We start from the raw sequence: 22,687 nt of genomic DNA, 5'->3' as shown, positions 1-22,687 counted from the left end.
ACCATATATAGTTAGGAATTAGCATTTACAAAACCTTGAAAATTCACTGAAAAAACCATAGGTTATAGACCATATATAGTTAGGAATTAGCATTTAAAAAACCTTTTTTTACTCACACAAAACCATTGAAATTCCATATATAGTTAGTTGCACTAACTATATATCGCGCACCCGCAATCCACTGCTGATCATGTCACATATTACATCATTCATGACATGGTCAGTGACATCACTAATGACATCACTGATGACATCTCAAATGACATCACTGATGACATCACTGATGACATCTCAAATGACATCACTGATGACATCACTGATGACATCTCAATGACATCACTGATGACATCACTGATGACATCTCATTTGACATTACTGATCACATCACTGATGACATCATTCATGTGATAATACGATGAACCTCTTCAGACTCTAATATAACCTTAGATACACTCAGTGTAAACAGACACTCACAGACTGTCACTCATCCATGGAGTTACTCACACACTTAGTCAGTCATGCAAAGAATCAATCACACCTCCATTTCCTCAACTATACAGTTATACACACCTTACTTATTCAAACATATACTAACACATATTTACTCTCTTTTACAATGCCTGATACAAGTTCACAATGATCAATACAGCCACTCACACATTCACTGGCTCTTATGCACAGTTATTTATATATGTCAACTGTCACATGTACTGTGTTTTACATATGTACTTACTTTGACATGTAGCACTGACATATCCATTCACTCACCAATGCACTCAGTCAACCGCCCATACAGGTGTTTCCACATGCACTTTTGAACCCATACATCTAGTGAATCAACTGCTCACATATCTATGCACAGAGTCATACACCTCCCAGCCACCCACACACACACACTCAGTCTCCCATACAAATACTTGGGCAACCAATCAATAACCCATATACTTACTCATATAGCTACTGATCAACACATGCAGCAGTTTACAGAACAACAGACATAATGATGCACAAATTAAGACAGTTTAGTCACTAACTCATGCACTCAGTGACACACATTTATTCACTCACTCATACAGTCAATCATGCACCTACTAAATCCTTCATCCAGACACTTATACATCCTCTCATTCTTCAATATGTAAGACATATTTTAACTTTACAGAAACATACAGTAACTGGATGTTGTCATCAGTGATGTCATCAGTGATGTCATTTGAGATGTCATCAGTGATGTCATTAGTGATGTCACTGACAATGTCATGAATGATGTAATATGTGACATGATCAGCAGTGGATTGCGGGTGCGCGATATATAGTTAGTGCAACTAACTATATATGGAATTTCAATGGTTTTGTGTGAGTAAAAAAAGGTTTTTTAAATGCTAATTCCTAACTATATATGGTCTATAACCTATGGTTTTTTCAGTGAATTTTCAAGGTTTTGTAAATGCTAATTCCTAACTATATATGGTCTATAACCTATGTTTTTTTCAGTGAATATATATATATATATCACTGATGACATCACTGATGACATCTCAATGACATCACTGATGACATCTCAAATGACATCACTGATGACATCACTGATGACATCTCATTTGACATTACTGATCACATCACTGATGACATCATTCATGTGATAATACGATGAACCTCTTCAGACTCTAATATAACCTTAGATACACTCAGTGTAAACAGACACTCACAGACTGTCACTCATCCATGGAGTTACTCGCACACCTAGTCAGTCATGCAAAGAATCAATCACACCTCCATTTCCTCAACTATACAGTTATACACACCTTACTTATTCAAACATATACTAACACATATTTACTCTCTTATACAATCCCTGATACAAGTTCACAATGATCCATACAGCCACTCACACATTCACTGGCTCTTAAGCACAGTTATTTATATATGTCAACTCTCACATGTACTGTGTTTTACATATGTACTTACTTTGACATGTAGCACTCAGATATCCATTCACTCACCAATACACTCATGTACACAGTCAACCGCCCATACAGCTGTTTCCAGTGTATATATATATATATATTCACTGAAAAAACCATAGGTTATAGACCATATATAGTTAGGAATTAGCATTTACAAAACCTTATTTTACTCACACAAAACCATTGAAATTCGCATATATAGTTAGTTGCACTAACAATATATCGCGCACCCGCAATCCACTGCTGATCATGTCACATATTACAACATTCATGACATGGTCAGTGACATCACTGATGACATCACTGATGACATCTCAAATGACATCACCGATGACATCACTGATGACATCTCAAATGACATCACTGATGACATCACTGATGACATCTCAAATGACATCACTGATGACATCACTGATGACATCTCAAATGACATCACTGATGACATCACTGATGACATCTCATTTGACATTACTGATCACATCACTGATGACATCATTCATGTGATAATACGATGAACCTCTTCAGACTCTAATATAACCTTAGATACACTCAGTGTAAACAGACACTCACAGACTGTCACTCATCCATGGAGTTACTCGCACACCTAGTCAGTCATGCAAAGAATCAATCACACCTCCATTTCCTCAACTATACAGTTATACACACCTTACTTATTCAAACATATACTAACACATATTTACTCTCTTATACAATCCCTGATACAAGTTCACACTGATCCATACAGCCACTCACACATTCACTGGCTCTTAAGCACAGTTATTTATATATGTCAACTCTCACATGTACTGTGTTTTACATATGTACTTACTTTGACATGTAGCACTCAGATATCCATTCACTCACCAATACACTCATGTACACAGTCAACCGCCCATACAGCTGTTTCCACATGCACTTTTGAACCCATACATCTAGTGAATCAACTGCTCACACATCTATGCACAGAGTCATACACCTCCCAGCGTGTCTGTTTACACTGAGTGTATCTGAGTGTATCTAAGGTTATATTAGAGTCTGAAGAGGTTCATCGTATTATCACATGAATGATGTCATCAGTGATGTGATCAGTAATGTCAAATGAGATGTCATCAGTGATGTCATCAGTGATGTCATTTGAGATGTCATCAGTGATGTCATCAGTGATGTCATTTGAGATGTCACCAGTGATGTCATCAGTGATGTCATCAGTGATGTCATTTGAGATGTCATCAGTGATGTCATCAGTGATGTCATTTGAGATGTCATCAGTGATGTCATCAGTGATGTCATTTGAGATGTCATCAGTGATGTCATCAGTGATGTCACAGACCATGTCATGAATGATGTAATATGTGATATGATCAGCAGTGGATTGCGGGTGCGCGATATATAGTTAGTGCAACTAACTATATATGCGAATTTCAATGGTTTTGTGTGAGTAAAATAAGGTTTTGTAAATGCTAATTCCTAACTATATATGGTCTATAACCTATGGTTTTTTCAGTGAATTTTCAAGGTTTTGTAAATGCTAATTCCTAACTATATATGGTCTATAACCTATGGTTTTTTCAGTGAATTTCAATGGTTTTTTAATAGCAAATATCAAAAGCTGTAAAATGTATTCTTCTTTTAAAGGAAAAATATATTTTATATGCATTTAATATAATTTTTTTATGTATATAATTTTTTTGAGGGAACGAATTTATCAACTATCATGCTGAAGAAGAGTGTGAGGGAAAAAAACCAAAGAGGAGGACTAAGAGGAAAGAACAATCAGTTCAAAAATACAATTGCTTTAAAGCATGAAGTGCTTTTCCACACATTTACATTTAAATAACCCATATTAGAACATACAAAATATCTACAGAGGAGACGGTGTACATTGAATTTTAGACTCTTCATTGGTACCTACATGTTGGTACTTACATCACCCACACAACACAACAACCGGGACGCTGTCACAGATATATATATATTTTTGAACGTTAATTTCTCAAAATCCACTGGAGCACATATCTTGAGACCTAGCAAAGGCACATCGGGCAAACAGTCTCTACAATTTTGCCAAGTTTCATAGAAATCCATTCAGCTGTTCGAGCTAAAAGTGAGTCCAACCGCCCTATGGAAAACTCAATGTTAAAAACACGTTCTGGGACCCCCCTTTTTTCTCGGCCCCCGCTTGACGAAACCCCCCAAACTTTCAGGGGACACTCAGAACAAAATGTGCCATTTTCCTGAAAATTTCAGCCAATTCCGTCCATCAACGCCAAAGTTATTCAACATAGAATTTTCAGAAATCCCTATTCAAAAAAATCCTAACTATATATACCTACTGGCGACCGTCAGTAGGTAATATATATATATATATTCACTGAAAAAACCATAGGTTTGACACCAGTTATAGTTAGCTGGAAATTTTACTGATATAAAACCAATGAAATTCCACGTTATAGTTAGTTGGACTCACTATAACTTGCGCGTGTAATGCACTGCTGATGACGTCACATATTACATCACTCATGACATGGTCAGTGACATCACTCATGACATCACTGATGACACCATCCTTGTGACACAGTGACAGACCTCCTTTCACTGTAATCTAACCCTTGAAACACATATTCAAAAATAGAAACTAAAATTTAAAAAAAATGGAGATACCCATACCAGTTACAACAACCAATTCAATAATTCCACCATCTATATACACATGCACTAATTCACCAACAGTTCTATATAGTCACTCATACATATATTCACTAATCATATGTAGTGATAAACCTACACATCCTTTTACACACCGACAGTCATCCAAAAGTTATTCACACACATAATCACACATGCAAATAAACTATTGAACATCCATTTATTTGCATAAACAGCTATACACACACTACCACTTTACTTCTAAGGAAACTTACACATACTTACTCTCTTAAAAAATCACTTATAGAAACACATACTAATTTAAACAGGAACTCTTACAATCCCTCACTCTCACATATACTCACTTATATACATCAATATTCACATATACTAGAATAAAACATATGTAGTTACTGATAAAGACACTAATAAGACAGTCATTCACTCACTAACACAGACATATACACACTCATCCACCCATACAGTCCTGCACATATGCTGTCTTCAAAACACATACAAACAGAGACTCAGTCATTCTTGCATCTATGTACTAAGTAATACTCCCACCAAAGCATGCAAACACTCATACTGATACTAAGAAAAACATCTAATCACCTATATAGATACACATGTACCTACTCATCAACCCATGCAGCCACTTATACACAAAGTGAAACACTAATACATATATTTAAATATTTAAGCATTACTCACTAATATATGTATTCACTAAGATATTCAATAATATATACATATATAACACATATTTATTTTTCAGAAAGACACACATTCACTGGATGGTGTCATCAGTGATGTCATGAGTGATGTAATATGTGACGTCATCAGCAGTGCATTACACGCGCAAGTTATAGTGAGTCCAACTAACTATAACGTGGAATTTCATTGGTTTTATATCAGTAAAATTTCCAGCTAACTATAACTGGTGTCAAACCTATGGTTTTTTCAGTGAATTTCATAGGTTTTGTAAATGCTACTTCCTAACTATAACGTGTGTAAAACCTATGGTTTTTTCAGTGCATTTCATTGGTTTTTAAAATGCTAATTCAGAAATATCTCGTGTATACAACCTATACTTTTGTCAATAAAGTTCTGGCAATATTTTTTTCAGAAACAAGCCGTTTTCTTCACTGTTCAAGTTGCATACAGACTCCTTGTAAAGCGATACAGAATTAGAAAGTCTGTACATTACCTTTTTTTCAACGCATTAAAATTTGCCTGTAAATAAAAATAGCCTTTCTAAACTTTCGTGCACGACCCGGTGTGCGCACTCTCGGCAACAGTTCTCAATAAAATGGATAGCGCATTTCCAGGCTTTCGTGCGCGACCGACTGCGCGCACCCGCCTATATATTTCGTGAAAACTTTGCAATCTGAACTTATTGAATTTCTTCATAGACCCATCAAAGAACTTATACTACGTCAAAGAGACTAAACCTAGGCTTCTTTTTTAATATTATGAAAATTTTCATTAAATGGAGCCGAATGTCTTTTTAAATTTTCGTGTGTGACCGAATGTACACACCTTGGTATTTTAAAAAAATATATAAAAGGTTTTATACTTTAACAATTGTATGCTTGAATCAAGCTCAGAAGATATATTAAATCCGGATATGTTTGGATTTACTCCTTTTCACGTTTTGAAACTTTGCTGAATTAGACCGCTACTTCCAAATGGCGTACGTGACCAGATACTATCACCGCGTACACGTCCTGAGACGCGCATGTGAAGTCATGTGACTTGAAAACAACACTTCCAATTGGTTCTTAGTAGTTTCTATTCTGCAATTTACACGGAGCACTCCACCCACTCCTCTCACTATCTTTTTTACTCTCAAAAGAGAACGACGTTCAACACCCTTCGGAAGACTTTGCTGAAATGGCTGCCGCCCCGCATTCATCTTCCGAATCTGAAGGAAATGAGCGACTACCTTTAAAAAGAAAAAAGGAATCTTTTATTTGGCAATTTTTCACTTATCCTTAAGAACAAAAGAAAGTGATTGCGCCAAAAGTTACCTGCACGATATGCAATTCGGTTCTCTCAAGAGGAAATCCAAGAAAAAAATATTCCTTTTCCATACATACCATGGTGCGGCATGTCAAACAAGTGCACCCTGTGGAATTTGCAAAGGCATCGACAAGAGCCCTGGCCACACTATTACCATCAGAGGTGGCCAGCACATCTTTTGGTGGACGACCTGTATCACCATCGAGTGCTGTGATGGACTTGAGACCATATCTTGCAAAGGTGCACATGAACTGCAACGAGTGTGGAGAAATTCTTCTGTACGGAGAGCAGAGCCTCATTCTTACTAAACTAAAAATTGAGAGTCATAAATGCCCCGAGAAAAGATAAATTTCTTCATTTCATTTTGATCCTGTGTCACACATGAAAATGTTGTTGCAAGTTTAAAAAATCAAAAACAACATAACACTTGTTTTAAAAAAAAAAAAAAAAAAAAAAAAAGTTCTTTTCAGAACTAACTCATTCTACCAAAAAGAGCTCCAGGAGCATATTATAAAGGGGGTTTATCTCCGCTTTTTTGGCTTTCGTTCGTGCGCGACCGTGTGCGCGCACCCGCCTATATATTTCGTGAAAACTTTGCAATTGCAACTTCTTAAATTTCTTCGTAGACCCATCAAAGAACTTATACTACGTCAAAGACAGTAAACCTAGGCTTCTTTTTTATTATTATGAAAATTTTCATAAAATGGAGCCGAATGTCTTTTTAAACTTTCGTGCGTGACCGAATGTACACACCTTGGTATTTTAAAAAAAATATATAAAAGGTTTTATACTTTAACAATTGTATGCTTGAATCGAGCTCAGAAGATATATTAAATCCGGATGTGTTTGGATTTACTCCTTTTCATGTTTTGAAACTTCGCTGAATTAGACCGCTACTTCCAAATGACGTACGTGACCAGATACTGTCACCGCCTACACGTCCCGAGACGCGCATGTGAAGTCATGTGACTTGAAAACAACACTTCCAATTGGTTCTTAGTAGTTTCTATTCTGCAATTTACACGGAGAACTCCACCCACTTCTCTCACTATCTTTTCTACTCTCAAAAGAGAACAACGTTCAACATCTTTCGAAAGACTTTCTTTTCACGCGATAATGTGAAATACTGAGATTGTTACAGGATTTTCTATCAGATATGTGTTCTCATTTCTGTTAGCAGTGATATTTTTAACGCCGAGCACCGGCGATTTTTATCACTTAGAAGCCTTCCTATTATGAAGGTTTATCTCCTAAGTCTCTGATTCTCAAACTGTGCAACGCGGCTCCCTGTGTGCCATAATGAAGTGCTAGGGGCGCCGCCCACACTCTAGTGTGACTAACCATCTATAAATTCCACAGACATCTCTACCCTGTTATCTGCAATTGTGAGCATCAAAAGGAGCTGCGCTACGCCCCTGTGAGAGGCCTCACTCCCACTGCTGCAACGGCTTGGCAGTCCTCCAGATGCACAGGAACAGCCCCTCCGATCCATTGAAGTTCTCTGTCGTGAGAGGCCTCACTCCCACTGCTGCAACGGCTTGGCAGTCCTCCAGATGCACAGGAACAGCCCCTCCGATCCATTGAAGTTCTGTGTCGGTCTCAATACCACTTACGAAATGAAAATAAGCACTGAAGAATATTCAAGCATGTAGTACTCCTCCTGCTACAGCATACAAAATGCATTCTATTACCTATAAAAAAGTCAAACACCCACGCTACAATCATATAGAACACTTCCTCTAAAGAAGCCTGTGAATAACTTTAAAACATCAGGTTAACCTTTTTTTACTCTCTCATCATTATTAAAGATAAGTATTTACAATGCTATATTAAACAATGCCATGGTTCTGGCTTTTTAATTTTAAAAATCTTGCAATCTTTCACAAACCCAATACTCATGGCTTCTTTTTCGTGACAAAAATCTTGCAATATTACATACCTACATAGAATAACAGAAAAAACATAACACTACAAAGGCCGAACACTCTACTAAACGCGGATTTGTAACCTATGGGGCAGATTTATGTTAACTACTTCATACCCAGATATGCACCAGTTAATGTGCACCACAGTATGCTAGTGCTCCGTTACCCATGGTGTGCCACATTTGAAATGTGGCGCACCATGGTACAAAAACACCATACATGCGTAACACATCTGTGCTCAAAAAGTAATACATTGCTAGAGTTGCATCGCAAGTGTGATGCAGCTCCAGCAAGGCTCACCAATGCACTATATTCACAATACTGCGTCAATACCTACGCCTGCTTCAAGCACATGCACAGTTTTGAAACAGCATAGGTCTGAAAGCCACTGAGTGAAATATCATGCATTACAGTCAGCCATTTAAGACGCATTCCTTCAGAGGAACACTTCCTTATGGTGCAGGGCTTTAGAATGTGACATATCTCCTAGATCCATAATGTTGTAAATATGGTACATTATTTCCACTGTCATTGTATTAAATAAACTGACGAAATTGTGGCGCAAAGAGACTCAACGTCAACATAAAGCTGCTACAATGTGTTTTAAAGTGCCCTTTAAATTACAATCAACACTCTCTTTGAAGAGACCCCTCATGTTTTTTTAACACCTGTTAAGTCCTTCCATGCTCATGACAGAGCCGCTCCATCACGAGCATTGCCTCAGCTGTCCCCAGAATAGACCAGTTTTGTCATGGGCTTGCCGCTGTGCTTGCACAGCACTAATATTGTACCTCCATGACACGTTCTATTGACTAAGCAGAGCCATGAGAGAACCACTGTATCATGAACAGATCTCAACCGTGGCTCATGAAGGAGTACCTCTATCATGAGTATAGAAGTACCACTCAGCCCCCCGGCCCCCTAATGCTGAGGCAGAATTGCCACTGCAGCAAAGGACTTAAACTCCTGGAAAGAACAACATGTAACATTTAATATCATTTCCCACCAATGTTTTCATATATCAGTGTTGCTGAACTCACTCAGTAAAATGTCGCTCATTTCATCAAATCACTTTTAAAGCATGCCTTATAACAATGCACCCAATCCTATGTGGAAGTGCTTATATTAAACATGACATTGCTTTAAGCAGGATAGACAAAGAAATGACACAGTGATGTAAAAGTTTCTTTATTTTTTATACTTACCTAAAAAATAGTAAAAAAGTAAAGTACATTTCTTTTAAAAACGTACTAACTGTGGAAGAAAAGTAAAAATAAGATTATAATGTACATTTCATAAAATAAAAAAAAGTAGGAGTCAATAAGAGAGAGGCAGAGAAAACTCTCGGATGTTATTAGTTGTACTTACCTTATAAATATAATATCTGTGGAAGACAGTAAAAAAATATGTTTTAATACATATTTCTAAATTCAATGTAACAAAATAACTCAAACAACATATTAAATGGTTTATTTTTGCTGTCCTCAGAATACATTGATTTTCACTATAAACAGTGATTTCAATATTAATCATCATATAACAGCGGGGGAAAAAAAACACAATCAAAATGATTGTGTTTAAAAAACCCATCCAAAATCTCCATACATATTATAAATACCTGAAAAAACATATCTTAAATGTTTTTCTCAAATTCGCAATTTCTTGAGTAAGCACACTACATCTTCCACAGTTACAAACTAATTAAACTATACGACCTATTTTTAAATATATCTCAAAAAAACACCGTGCAAGTATCTCCTATAAAAATCTATCTTAAGTATACATTTTCTTCTCTCATACCTTTCCGCATGGCCAAATTGTATAAGTTAACTCATTACCTTTTAAATACCTCTCCCAAAAACTTGCGTCCATATATGTTCTAAAATAATTATCTAAAGTACTCATTTTCTTCTCTCATATTTTTCCACATGGCCAAATACTATGAGTTAAGTAGTTTTTTTCTGAAATTTCTTAATCTTAATCTTATCTATTCTTTTGTGAACCTTTACAGTAAAAATGTGTAACATGCTTTATACCACCAAACATTAACTACATTTCTACCTGATGTTATCACTATACCAAACACAAATTTCATTTATAGATTTGTAGACCCTCAGTGACATGATATTTGTAAACAAGAAAGTTTCATATCTTTACAGTATTAATCTTCCTACAGCAAGTGATTCTACTGAAATTTGGGTTCCAAAAATAGCAGATAGGAGTTAGTTAAGGCAAAAGGCAAACGTTTCTTAAAAGTCAATTGGGTATCATTGCAAAGCGTCCAGCCACTTCCACACTTCAAATAAGCTGTATAATGTCCTGATGATGTGGAAGGCCCTTCATGAAAAATAATGGCTACAGTTACAAATGTTCTTCTAGAAATAGATACTTGAGTAGCCACAACATTTTTAATTAAAGTTGACAATTTACTCCCATCAGCTCTGCATCGTTGAAACATTAATATTACATATTGTCCATATCTATGGATAAATAAAGTTGATAACATTTCAGACTTACATTGAGAACAGACCATGTTCTGATGCGCATCTTTAACTAGTTTATTAAAAGACACTTCTTTACAGTCTGGTAATGTTAAATATATAAATCTTTCACTGTGTATATCAGTACTACTTGAAAATGAGCAATTATCACAGTTATGTTCCCATTTATAAGAAAGGCCAAAAAGATTATCAATATCTACACCTTCATCTTCCAAAACTGTAAACATATACATAATAAATTCCTGACAATCTTGCTGAATATTCTGTGAAAATTGATTTACTCCTGCACATATGTCTAAAACATTCCTTAGTTCTGAAACACTTCCTACTTCACTTTCACCACTACTACATTTTTCAAATATAGAATTTAAGGAATAGCAAAATGTTTGCTCCTGATTTTCTACAATCTGTTCCCTAACATTTTTTAGAAAAAAAACAACATTAACTACTACATTTGCATAACAGTTGACACCAGACCTGTTTTCAAACTTAAATCCAACAATCTCTTCAATACTAACCGTTTTCTTATGCCTACCAACAACAGCTACATCTTTTTTTCGTCGTTTCTCAACTACTTCAGCACATTTCTCCTCATTTTTCCTTTTCTGACCAACCATACGCCTTTCAATTAAAGGATATTGAGGTAAACTTGGAGCATATTCTCTTCTTAACCTATTATACTCCTTCACACAATTTAAATCTGCACTAATCTTTGTCTCATCATAATCAATTAAATAAAGTCCACATAAAGTTCTAACTCGCGATAAAGCAACATATGCCATACCCTCTTTGAATACAGTGCTTCCAATATTTACCAAAGCACAATCTACACTTAAACCTTGAGATTTGTGAATAGTCACTGCATATGCCAAACAAATTGGAAATTGCTTCCGACGGACATATAAGTCTTTCACAAGCAAAAAACGATTTGAACTGCAACTAATTTGCTGAACTTCCTCAATTCCATCAAATTTTATTCTTAAAAATTCAATCTCATCTCTATTTGTATAATTAACAAAACCAACAACATTACCCATTGCTCCATTTACCAATCCTCTTTCTACATGTAAATTTCTCCTTAAAATTATCCGACAATTTAAACATACATACAGATTTTTCTCTAAACCAGCAGTTTTAGATATACTTTTTTGAAGAGAATCCAATTTTAACTTCAACTTTTCAGACAAAACAATAGTACTACCTTCATGCTCTTTTCTATCTTTAGCTTCCAGTTTCCTAATTTGTTGATTTTCTAAATTCAACATTTTCTCATTAAAAACTGAACATTCTTTCACAGTTGGCATCAAGCATATCACTGATTTATCTGCTACCTCTTTACTATATATTTTCTCAGGTACATAATCTTCATTAGGAAACAGCTTGGAAAGTTTTCGTGTTCGTAGAGTGTGTTTCGCATCTTCAGTTAGTTTTCCAATCCTGATATCTTGAAGAATATTTCCATATTTAGTATCCTTTGCCTGTCGCATATTTTGAATCAGTTCAGTATACTTGAAATGTGACCATATATTAACATTTCCAATACTGCCCAGGCACTTTCTAGTCTCCTCATGCGTAAGAGTTTCAAATACAGGTTGTCCTTTCACTGGAGTTAGTTGGAGTAGATCTCCAAAAACTATGACATGTTTACCTCCAAATAACACATCATACTCTGTCTTAAGTATCTGTTGCATTCCTAAATGCACAAATGCAAGCATTAAATTAGATACCATGCTTACTTCATCAATAATAAGAAGTTTCATTTTTTTAAGCACTCTAGAAACTTCAAAACAAGCTTCTCCAGATAGCTTGTGATATTGTAATTTATTTTCATGTTCAACTGGCAGCATCAGTAAACGATGTAAAGTAATACCTTTAATATTATGTGCTGCCAATCCAGTTGGAGCAGTAACAACACACGACAGTGTTGACTGAGTTCTTTGCTGTAAATATGTAGTAATTCCTTTAATTAGGAAACTTTTACCAGTTCCAGCTTCTCCACTTACATATAATCGAATAGGTTCAAATGACATACATGAGCAATCTTTTCTCTCATGACGAAAGCCATGCTCAATGTGCTCTGTCACTTCATCATATATCTGTCTTTGCTCAATATTAAATTGCTTCTTTAATTCTTCTAAGTTGATTACTTCCTCTTGACCTTGCTGCATTGCTCTTTCCACCTCATCCATGGCAGTGGCTGCTTCATTTTGGATAATTGGTTGTCCCAGTGGATCTTGACTTAATGAAGCCGAACTTTGACTATCTTGTGAACTATCTCTAGCAATCTCCGCTGCAATTGTCACTTCTTGCTCTATTTCATCATTCAACATTTGCAGATAATTACTAAAAACAGTACATTCAATACTACTTTTAGATGCGTTGAATGAATCTTCATAACTATCAAAGTCCCCAAGTAGTTCCTCTTCTCTACGCCATGGTTTAAAGAGTTGCAAAAGAGCAAAATAGTAAAATTCTCTTTTGTCAGGTGTTTCGCAACTCAGTTTCCGATGATTAATCAAGTGTCCTTTTCTTTGCTTCACCAGACATCCTTCTTGTCCAATTACAGCATATACACCTTTATCAATGTTCTCTGTAACATTCCTTTTAAAAGTGTAGTTTTGAAGTATTTCATACAGACAAATGTTTTCTAAAAGAGTACTTCTATTAGGATAGTATGTATCCAACATATTTGTTTTCAGAATGTCTGTACTGTTTGGTTCTTTCTGGGCTAAATATTCAATTTCTTGCACAGGTTTTAGAACACGGTTTCGTGTTTCTGCAAGACCCAAACTCACCCAGAGAATAGTCCTTGATTTAGCATAAAGACTTGCTGATGATAATCGGTCACAACATTCATATGCTCCAATTTCTCGATGAGACAACATCTTCAAACTGTACGTATACAATTTCATGCTTAGGCTCTTTTCATGAGAAATGTCTTCCCACATCTCCTTCAGTTCCGTCTTTTCAGATTTTGTGATGTAAGACGTTACATATCGAGCCACAGCAATAGAGTTGTCTGCAACATATTGTATGTCCATGTTAGCATTCCACATGGACAAAATGACTGGGTTATAGTCATTTATATATTTGGATTCTTTACCTCTTCTTAAATTGTACGTATTTTTAGGTGACCTTCTTCTGATGTTATGTCGCAAAGATGACATCAAATTGTTGACTCTTCCTTTTGAAAGTACCGGTCGTGCAAATCCAAAACGACATTTGGTGTAGAATTTACTCTTTGATTTGAATTTTCGCCGACAATATTTTCCACAACGATGACTTTGAAAGCGTAACACTTTTCCTCTTAAGTCCTTATCAGTTGTACTATTAGGTATGTCACAAGTGGCATACTGTTCAATAAAAGAGAGTACAGTCTCATCCGAGTCTCTTCCAAATTTAGGAGCATCCTTCATCCATAAAAGCATATGAATATGAGGAGCACCTCTTGCTTGGTATTCTTTTCTCCAAAAGAAATCCAGTACTTAACCAAGAGGCGGATTTTTCTTGTTTGTAAGAAAAGACATCATAGCTTCAAATCTATGATTAAAATATCTGCAAACATTAACCGGATCTAACGAACACAGTTCTCCGGGTGTCTTGTAGTTTATATTTTCTATGTTTGCATTCGCCTCCTGAAGAAATTCAAGTAAATCTTCCCAAGCATACTATGCACAGCTTAGAGTTAAAAACCATGTTGGTGCTCCTAAGTTTCTAAGCATGCACTTCAAATCTCCATGACGACGGTACCAATACTCATTAGTACCACGCTGACAAGCCATTAAATTAATTAGGTGTGAATCCAAAACACTATCTTTCTGTTGCACTTTATCCATAAATTCCTTTGCTGAAATATTATGCAGATGAACTCCACTTTTTAAGATATGATTTACTGCATAAGAGAGACCAGATAAGTCACTCTCAAACAGAAGATGAAACAAATATGGAATGCATTGGCGAAACCTCGGATCTTCTGCATATAATCTTGTTGTCCGGTATTCAGATGCAGGAATCTGCATAGGTCGATCATCATATCGTGTACCTTCACCTGTAGGGAATAACTGTGGGAAACAACGACCTTCCAAACTTTCTTGCCACACACTAATAGGATTTCCTTTCGCCTTTTTCATCTGAAATAATTCAATAGCATTCCCTATTGCTTCTTTGGAATGCAGTGGATGAACACTGTAATGTTCATAAATTTCTTCACTTCTGGATAGGTCAACTTTTTCAATTTGTCCAATAGACAAATCACTCTCCTCTTCTTCACTTACATCTTCTTCTTCTACGTATACATCTTTATAGTACTTATTGTTTTGAACTAAATACAACGTTGCCTTTTTGACTTTTCTAACATCCACTAAATCTTGCCAGATTTTCTTACTCTTTGTAGGTACACCATTAACTAGAATAACTAGAGGTTCCTCTTCTACATTTTCAACACCAATTGTTTCCATATTTTTTTTTTTTCAAGTGGCAAATATACAACTCTACCCTTTAATCCTCTTTGTAAATCTGAAGGATTTAATTTACCAGTCTTAGGCTCCATACGAACAATAGCCTGAAAAGGATGTACACATTGGATCAGAATAGTCTCATAAGTATTTAAATCCATCAATTCTGATGGAATATTTATCAACTCTAGATTATTATGAACAGCTCTAGCAGGCATTTTATTTTCATTTAATTTATTATAACAATATTTACAAATACGTTGCTCAAAACCCAAATCAAAATAGTTTTCCACCAACAAATAAGTTGCAAAATCTTTCCATTGACCATTACTTTCATCTTCACTTTTTAAATATAAATCAACTAACCTAGTTTGACTTTTGTAATGAATGCGTCGACAACAGACACAAGAAAAATTTGGTTTCTCACCTGCAATTACCTTAAACTTTATTATTTCCTGTTCAAAATTTTCAATATTAACATGTCCAACATTTTCTAACACATTTCCTTCTATAATTATATCAGTTTCTGCATTACCTTCCTCTGGACCAAAATAACTTACCTCAATTTCTGCACAAATCTTCTTAACATCTAATTCACATCCATACAAAAGAGCAGTATTTAACTGTTTAAGTTTAAGTGCTGGACTTTTTGCATAATACAACTTTCTCACCAATTTTCTCATTTTAGTATGATGCACTGCTAACATCCTGAAGTGATGAAACACACTCTGGCATATTTTTTTAGAAAGACAAGCCAGAGAATGACCTTGCAGACCTATTTTTTCTCGCACTCTGCAATGATCTAATTCTTGCAACATAACAATTTTATTTCTAAGACTTTCTTTAGTGTACTTACGTAAGAAATTACGAAAGAAATCAATTGAATCCTGTCGTACAATACAAATGCTACTACAATTCCAACTGTAAACAGGAACATTAGCACGTCCCCCTGAAGCTTCTCCAGCCATCACCTCTTCTGCATTTCTAACCATAATTTTCTCTTTCTCAATTACACATCCCTCCTTCACCTTGTATCCTCGACCACTGGTGTCAACTGCATGCAACAAATCGTTACTTTGAAAGTAACTCTCTTCATTAAAAAATGGTTCAGACGTTGAAGTATGCATCCACTTCCCAGAAAACACTTTACAAAAATTACTCCTATTTATGTGTCTCTTCCATTTACTTTTAGCTTTTAAAACTCGTATTGCCTTATTTAGCGTATTTATTCTATTAAGTACTAAAATAAATAATTTTCTTTTTGTCTCAAACGCGCGCTCAACAATACCCTCTATATATTGTTTCTTCTTAAGAAAAGCAGATCTTCTTTTAGAAACTTTCTCCTTTTGTAATAAATTCGAAACTACTCTGTTGTAAAACATACGCTTCCTGATTTGGCTAAATTGATTCATCCGAGTTTTACTGTACAGATTTTCCTGTCTCCTGATTCCAGAAACATTTTTATCTTTGGTTCCATGTCTCCTTCTCGATACTGGTATACTTTTTTCCTTGTCCACTTCAATACTAACATTTTTCCTTCCACATATTGCTCTCAAAAACCTTTTGGTTTGCTTACCAGGAGCACTCTTCTTTTTATCCGTCCTATGTTCTTTTGATACTTCTTCAATTCCTTTCTTCTTCAAATTGTAAGTCCGTTTATAGAGCTTTCTTTTTTCAGTTCTGGTCGGCATCTTAATTTAAGATTTTGATGAAATTCTCAATCTGTAAAACACAAACATAACAAATATTATAGTTGATTACTAGCATATAACGTACAAATTTAAACCACAGATTCATTTTCTAAGTAGAATAAAGAAAATAACAGAAAGTCTCTGAACAGAGTAGGAGATCCTGTAGTGAATGTTGGTTCTTAATTTTATCACACTCCATATCTGTTTTAACATTATAGACAGTTTTTAATTCTAATTTTTAAAGCATACAAACAGTACACTTTTTTCAAGAACTATGGGTCATCGTAGATGTTTTAATCTTTTTTACTACAATCTCTTTTACACTTCATGAGAACATGTCTTATCACTCTCCTAAAGCACATCAACGACGAATAGGACAAGAAAACTGTCTTCAAGAATGCTTTACTATCAAAAAATTTTTTATTTATTGAAATCTTCCTAATTTTGTAGAACTTCCACCATTATATCATCAGGGACTTCTTCAAGTCCAAAGTCCTCATCTCCTTCAACCATCTCTAAGTAAGCGGAGTCTAAAGACATGTCCATAAAATAATTTTTTTCATCTATTTCCTCTTGAAAGACTGCGTCTAAAATTTCCTCCATCACTTCGTTAATGATTTCAAAATGAATTTGTTTCTCTTCTGAGGAATTCTCCATAACTAGACTCAGTTTATTCTTCTGTATCCTTTTAAAAAAATATAGAGACTAAATTATATCTTTTTTCATAAATGTATAACTTAAAAGTACCTTTACTAATTTTTAAACTACATATATTTTTATAATTTCTAACTTATTAACTCTATATATTTTAAGATACCACGTTCCTCTTCTTTTGAAAAGAAATTGGCAATATAACCCTAAACATTAACACTGATCTTTTTTTTCCATTAAATAATTACTGTTGTTAAAAGACATTTTACTGTAAAATTTCTTTTTAGATTTTCTAGATATCACAAATATTGATAATCTGTAGAATTAATTTTTAGAGACCCATTTTTTCAGTTCACCAGTACAAAGAACTATGTAAACTATATGCACTCTGAAGAGAAGGCTCACACTATACAAACCATAGCATTCACTTAACAGATTACTACTTCCCACAGAGACAGTTCCTTTTATGTTTCAACAGCATACTCACCATGTAAAAGTCATAGCATATACAAAATGTCATACTAAGCATGAAGAACAACCTCATAATAAACCTCTGCATGAATATGTAAAACAATGCCTATACATAGTATAATCACAGATATGCAGGAAAGATACCCATCACACCTAGAACCATATCATAATACCTCTTTGTAAATAAAGGAGAAAAACTGCCAAACATAATGCAACAAGATTTCAAAAATCATGAGCACTTCACAAGATTTAAGTAATGGAAACATGAAAGAATTATACTCCAATGATCCGTAAATCTGAACTCCATCAAAAAGAACACATGCACCAAGCCCATTAAAAGATAATTTCAACTGTCAGTGGAGAATATCTCAAAATACATATCTAGTATAAGCAGATACAACCCATGTGAATAATTCAAGATAAAATCATATTCCAAAATGAAATTTTACAAACATTTAAAAAAATCTTCTTCATTATTTTCATGTGCACCCAAAAAAATTGCCTATGCAAAAATACCAACTCACCTGAAAAAAAGAATATAATTCCTCAAATTCTGTAATTCAGAAGGCACGTTGTTGCTTTTCAGCACCAAACACTGTAAAAAAGAAAATAATAAAATTTAATTAACTTATTACAGACTTATTTCTTACACAACATAGAGCCATTATAGCAAAGAACAAGCATAACAGATAAATTCCCCAAGATTCTCTATCATTACAATAAGATACAAAATGTCTCATTTATGAAACCATTGCGCCACAGATATATCACTTTTTCCCATGTTAAAACTCATGCACCAGCGACACAAGGCCTTCATAACTAAAAGCCCATGTGACGGAGAACAAGTGCATAGACAGAAAATACAGGGCCAACCATGGGCATATGCAAGCAGTACACCTGCACAGAACCACCAAACCCCAGGAGCCACCATATTAATATATATCCTTAATATAATAATCCTCTAAGGATGCATACATATTTGCGTAGCGGACCATGGCAGGAATTTGGCGTGCTCTGCCTCTGTTCCACTTCCAAACACCTTTATCCACCCCCCCTCTTCAGTGGGCTGCACGCTCCGCCCTGCCCAAACCCCCTGTTACAGAGCCCCCTACCTACGCTCCCTGCCCAGGGCTGCCATGACCCTATACCCGCCCCTGGAAAATGTGTAAGACACAGCAACAGTAAAAATCAAAGAATAGGCAACATGCAGAAAAACTACACAGTAGATAAAGAAACGAGGGGCATATTATCAAGGGGGTTTATCTCCGCTTGTTTGGCTTTAAAAGCCAAGAAAGCGGAGATAAAATTATCTCCCTATTACCTAGCTGTCGCTAACACCAGTTAGCGACAGCTAGTAGGAGATAGCGTCCATCTTGGGCCCCACTTTGCATGTCAGTGATATTTATCACTAATGACATGCAAAGTGGGCGTGCCAAGATGTTAGCGACTGGAAACAGTCGCTAACATCGCTATCTCCTATTACTAACTTTTGAAGATATTCGTGCTAGGCGCGAATATCTCCAAAAGCTAACACCTGCCCTGAGCAGTTCTTACCCATGTTATCGAATGGGAGGTGGATAACATGGCTAAGAGCATTAGCTCGGTAATGCATAAATATCGCTGACTTTTCAGCGATATTCATGCATTGCGGCCGTTTTTTATCACATTTGCGATAAACCTTGGTAATACCAAGGTTTATCTGCAGTAAAAATTACCGCAGCGGTACATTTTTGTCTCTAACCAAGCAATAGCGATAATTATCGCTATTGCTTGGTAATATGCCCCCATATGTGTAAGATAACCCCATTGAAAAACATGTAGTAATTTTTTTAATCTGCCATGCATCTAGCCCTCCACGACCGCTTTGGAAACTCCTGCTCTAAACCTTTACATTTCATTTTTAAAACAAACGCACGTTTTTTTTCAAAGCTGCATATTAAACGCCTAAACATATATTTAGTCGTCCTCATGCAGGCACTTTCAATTACATGACTTATTTAAGTGGAATCCCTGTAATGTTGCATATCTTTCCAAAAATACACCAGTGCCTATTATTATAACGATTTTTTTCATTCTTCATCAGTGATATTATTTTTTACATATAATGAAAATCACTATGACTTTTTAAACGACAAAGCTTACGCGGTAAAAATCACTCTGCATTTGCTTCCGTTTAAGAATGTAGTTTATCTACCCCACGCATGTGAACCTTGATGTTTTCATCTGGCAGCGAATTCCGGCCTTGAATCACAAGACATGAACAACAGCCTTATTGTCACAAAAACAAGTTAGCGTAGCATCTGTTCGCGAACATATCTTTCACTTAGCTAATATTCACAGACAACACCATTCCTTATAAAAGAGTGGCCTTCCTTTACAATGTACTAAGGTGACTCCCTTAATTTTAAACGCATCCTCCACTTCAAGACAGGCTATTTTTTTTATAACTACTAACCAATGGTTTAGTGACCAGACTGCCAAAAATTATATCAAGTCATTCTGCTACTATTCACTCCATGCTCTGCGACCTATTTCTGTGGACTTCCTGTTGAACTGCCAGTGCTGCGACGTTTGTGTTCCCATCTCGTTTATTTCAAAATGGATGTCCCTCCTGTCTTCGCAAACAAGCCGGAACACTTAGAACTATTTCACCAGAAGATGCTTGACTACTACGGCATCTTAGCACTCTCGACTCTGAATACTTCATATCGATTATCATTTCGATATTCCTATTTCACCTGTGTGCAGCCTGTATTTCATTGCCTGAGCAGTGATTTCATGTGGGCCCTGGACTTATGTCTCTGCAACTTGGTACCTCCTGAAGTGAATTACAATCATCTCATGAATCCGTTAATTGATCATGAACAGGGAGGGATTATGGCCTTTGCAGCGATACAAGGAGTTCTGGGTCATTGGGATATATTCGCAGCGGCGCAAGATTTCCTGACAGACAGCTACATTGAAAACCCACCGAGCTGTCCTCTGATGGTACTAGAGGCTCCGGTAATAACAGATCATGAATGCTGCTTTCCTCTTTTCAATTGGATGGCTGACATGTTTTCGGATCATAACAGTGACTTCTTGTTAGAAGCAGTTGCTGCCTACTTTGCCTATACAATCCTGGGTTGACTGTTATGCAAGCCATTGATGTCCACATTTCGTTTTGCCTCCCTATATTTTTCACGTTTTCTTGGATACTTTCTTAACATGAACAGACCTATTGGCTTTACTAACAGTGGACATTATGATTTCCTACTGGTTAAATTTTGATCTTTTATGTGGACTAAATTTTTTTTCTTCACCTACTCGATTTTGAACTTTATTTTTTATTAAAGTCTAATCTCAACAATTCTATTGTATATCTTATCTTATGTTATTTCAAACGTACTCGAACCAAAACTCGCTAATATATGCTACATGTGCCCTAATTAATGTGTAAATATAGAATGAGTTTTTTATAACTGTAAACGCAATTTCGCATTTGAACTGCTTAATTCCGCCTCAGACACCTCTGATCATTTAATTTTCCATAAACTGAAATATTTTGATTACATACATGCACCTCTCGCCATTTTGTCCGTTTTGGCGCGTTTTTTTCCTTACACAATAGCATAACAGAAACGTGATAGTGCTTCGCATACAGAGAGCTGATTGATAAAGACATAATGTCTAACCACTAGCATTTTCATGTATCGTTCCTAAACTGAAAGGCCAGAGACCTTCTTCCATTTATTAAAATATAATATACTTCCTCATAAGAGTGTATAATTAATTTTGCAAAACCATATTCATTTTTCATCAACTATACCGTTTGTATTCTATGTACTACTGACTATACCGATTACTTTGTTTTTTGCAATGTCTCTACTCGCATTAGATTAGAAACTTGCCTTGAAAACAGTGCATTTCTGAATAAACATTTCAAATATACACGTTCTCTCTTTTAATCCATAATCTCAACTAAAATGATTGTATACTGAAACAGTATTCATGTGTTCCACGTAACTTCAGCTGAACTAACTTAATATTTTCTTTTGTCGACGTGATTTACTCATACTAGAACCCACAGGCCTATAACAGCCCGTGAACCCTTTCTTAGTAGGTCGCGCACCATGCAGACAGTTGTACCTCTGTAAAAAAATAATTTATTACTCTTCTCAAGCACCGTCGCAGTTCCGCTCCACTCACTGTTAATCACTGCTCCCACGCTTCTACAGACCAGACGCTATGTCGTATTTCACTCCTTATCACGCTTTAATCTCCACAATAACAAACACTTCTCCGCCAGCCACCAGAGAACAGAGTGCAGATGCAGAGGCACTAAGTAGTGAAATACAACATACCCTCTGCTCTATG

Source organism: Lissotriton helveticus, chromosome 8 (assembly GCF_964261635.1).
Source record: "Lissotriton helveticus chromosome 8, aLisHel1.1, whole genome shotgun sequence".
Lineage (NCBI taxonomy): Eukaryota > Metazoa > Chordata > Amphibia > Caudata > Salamandridae > Lissotriton > Lissotriton helveticus.
The sequence above is the reverse complement of the archived record's forward strand: the minus strand, read 5'-3'. Positions refer to the sequence as shown.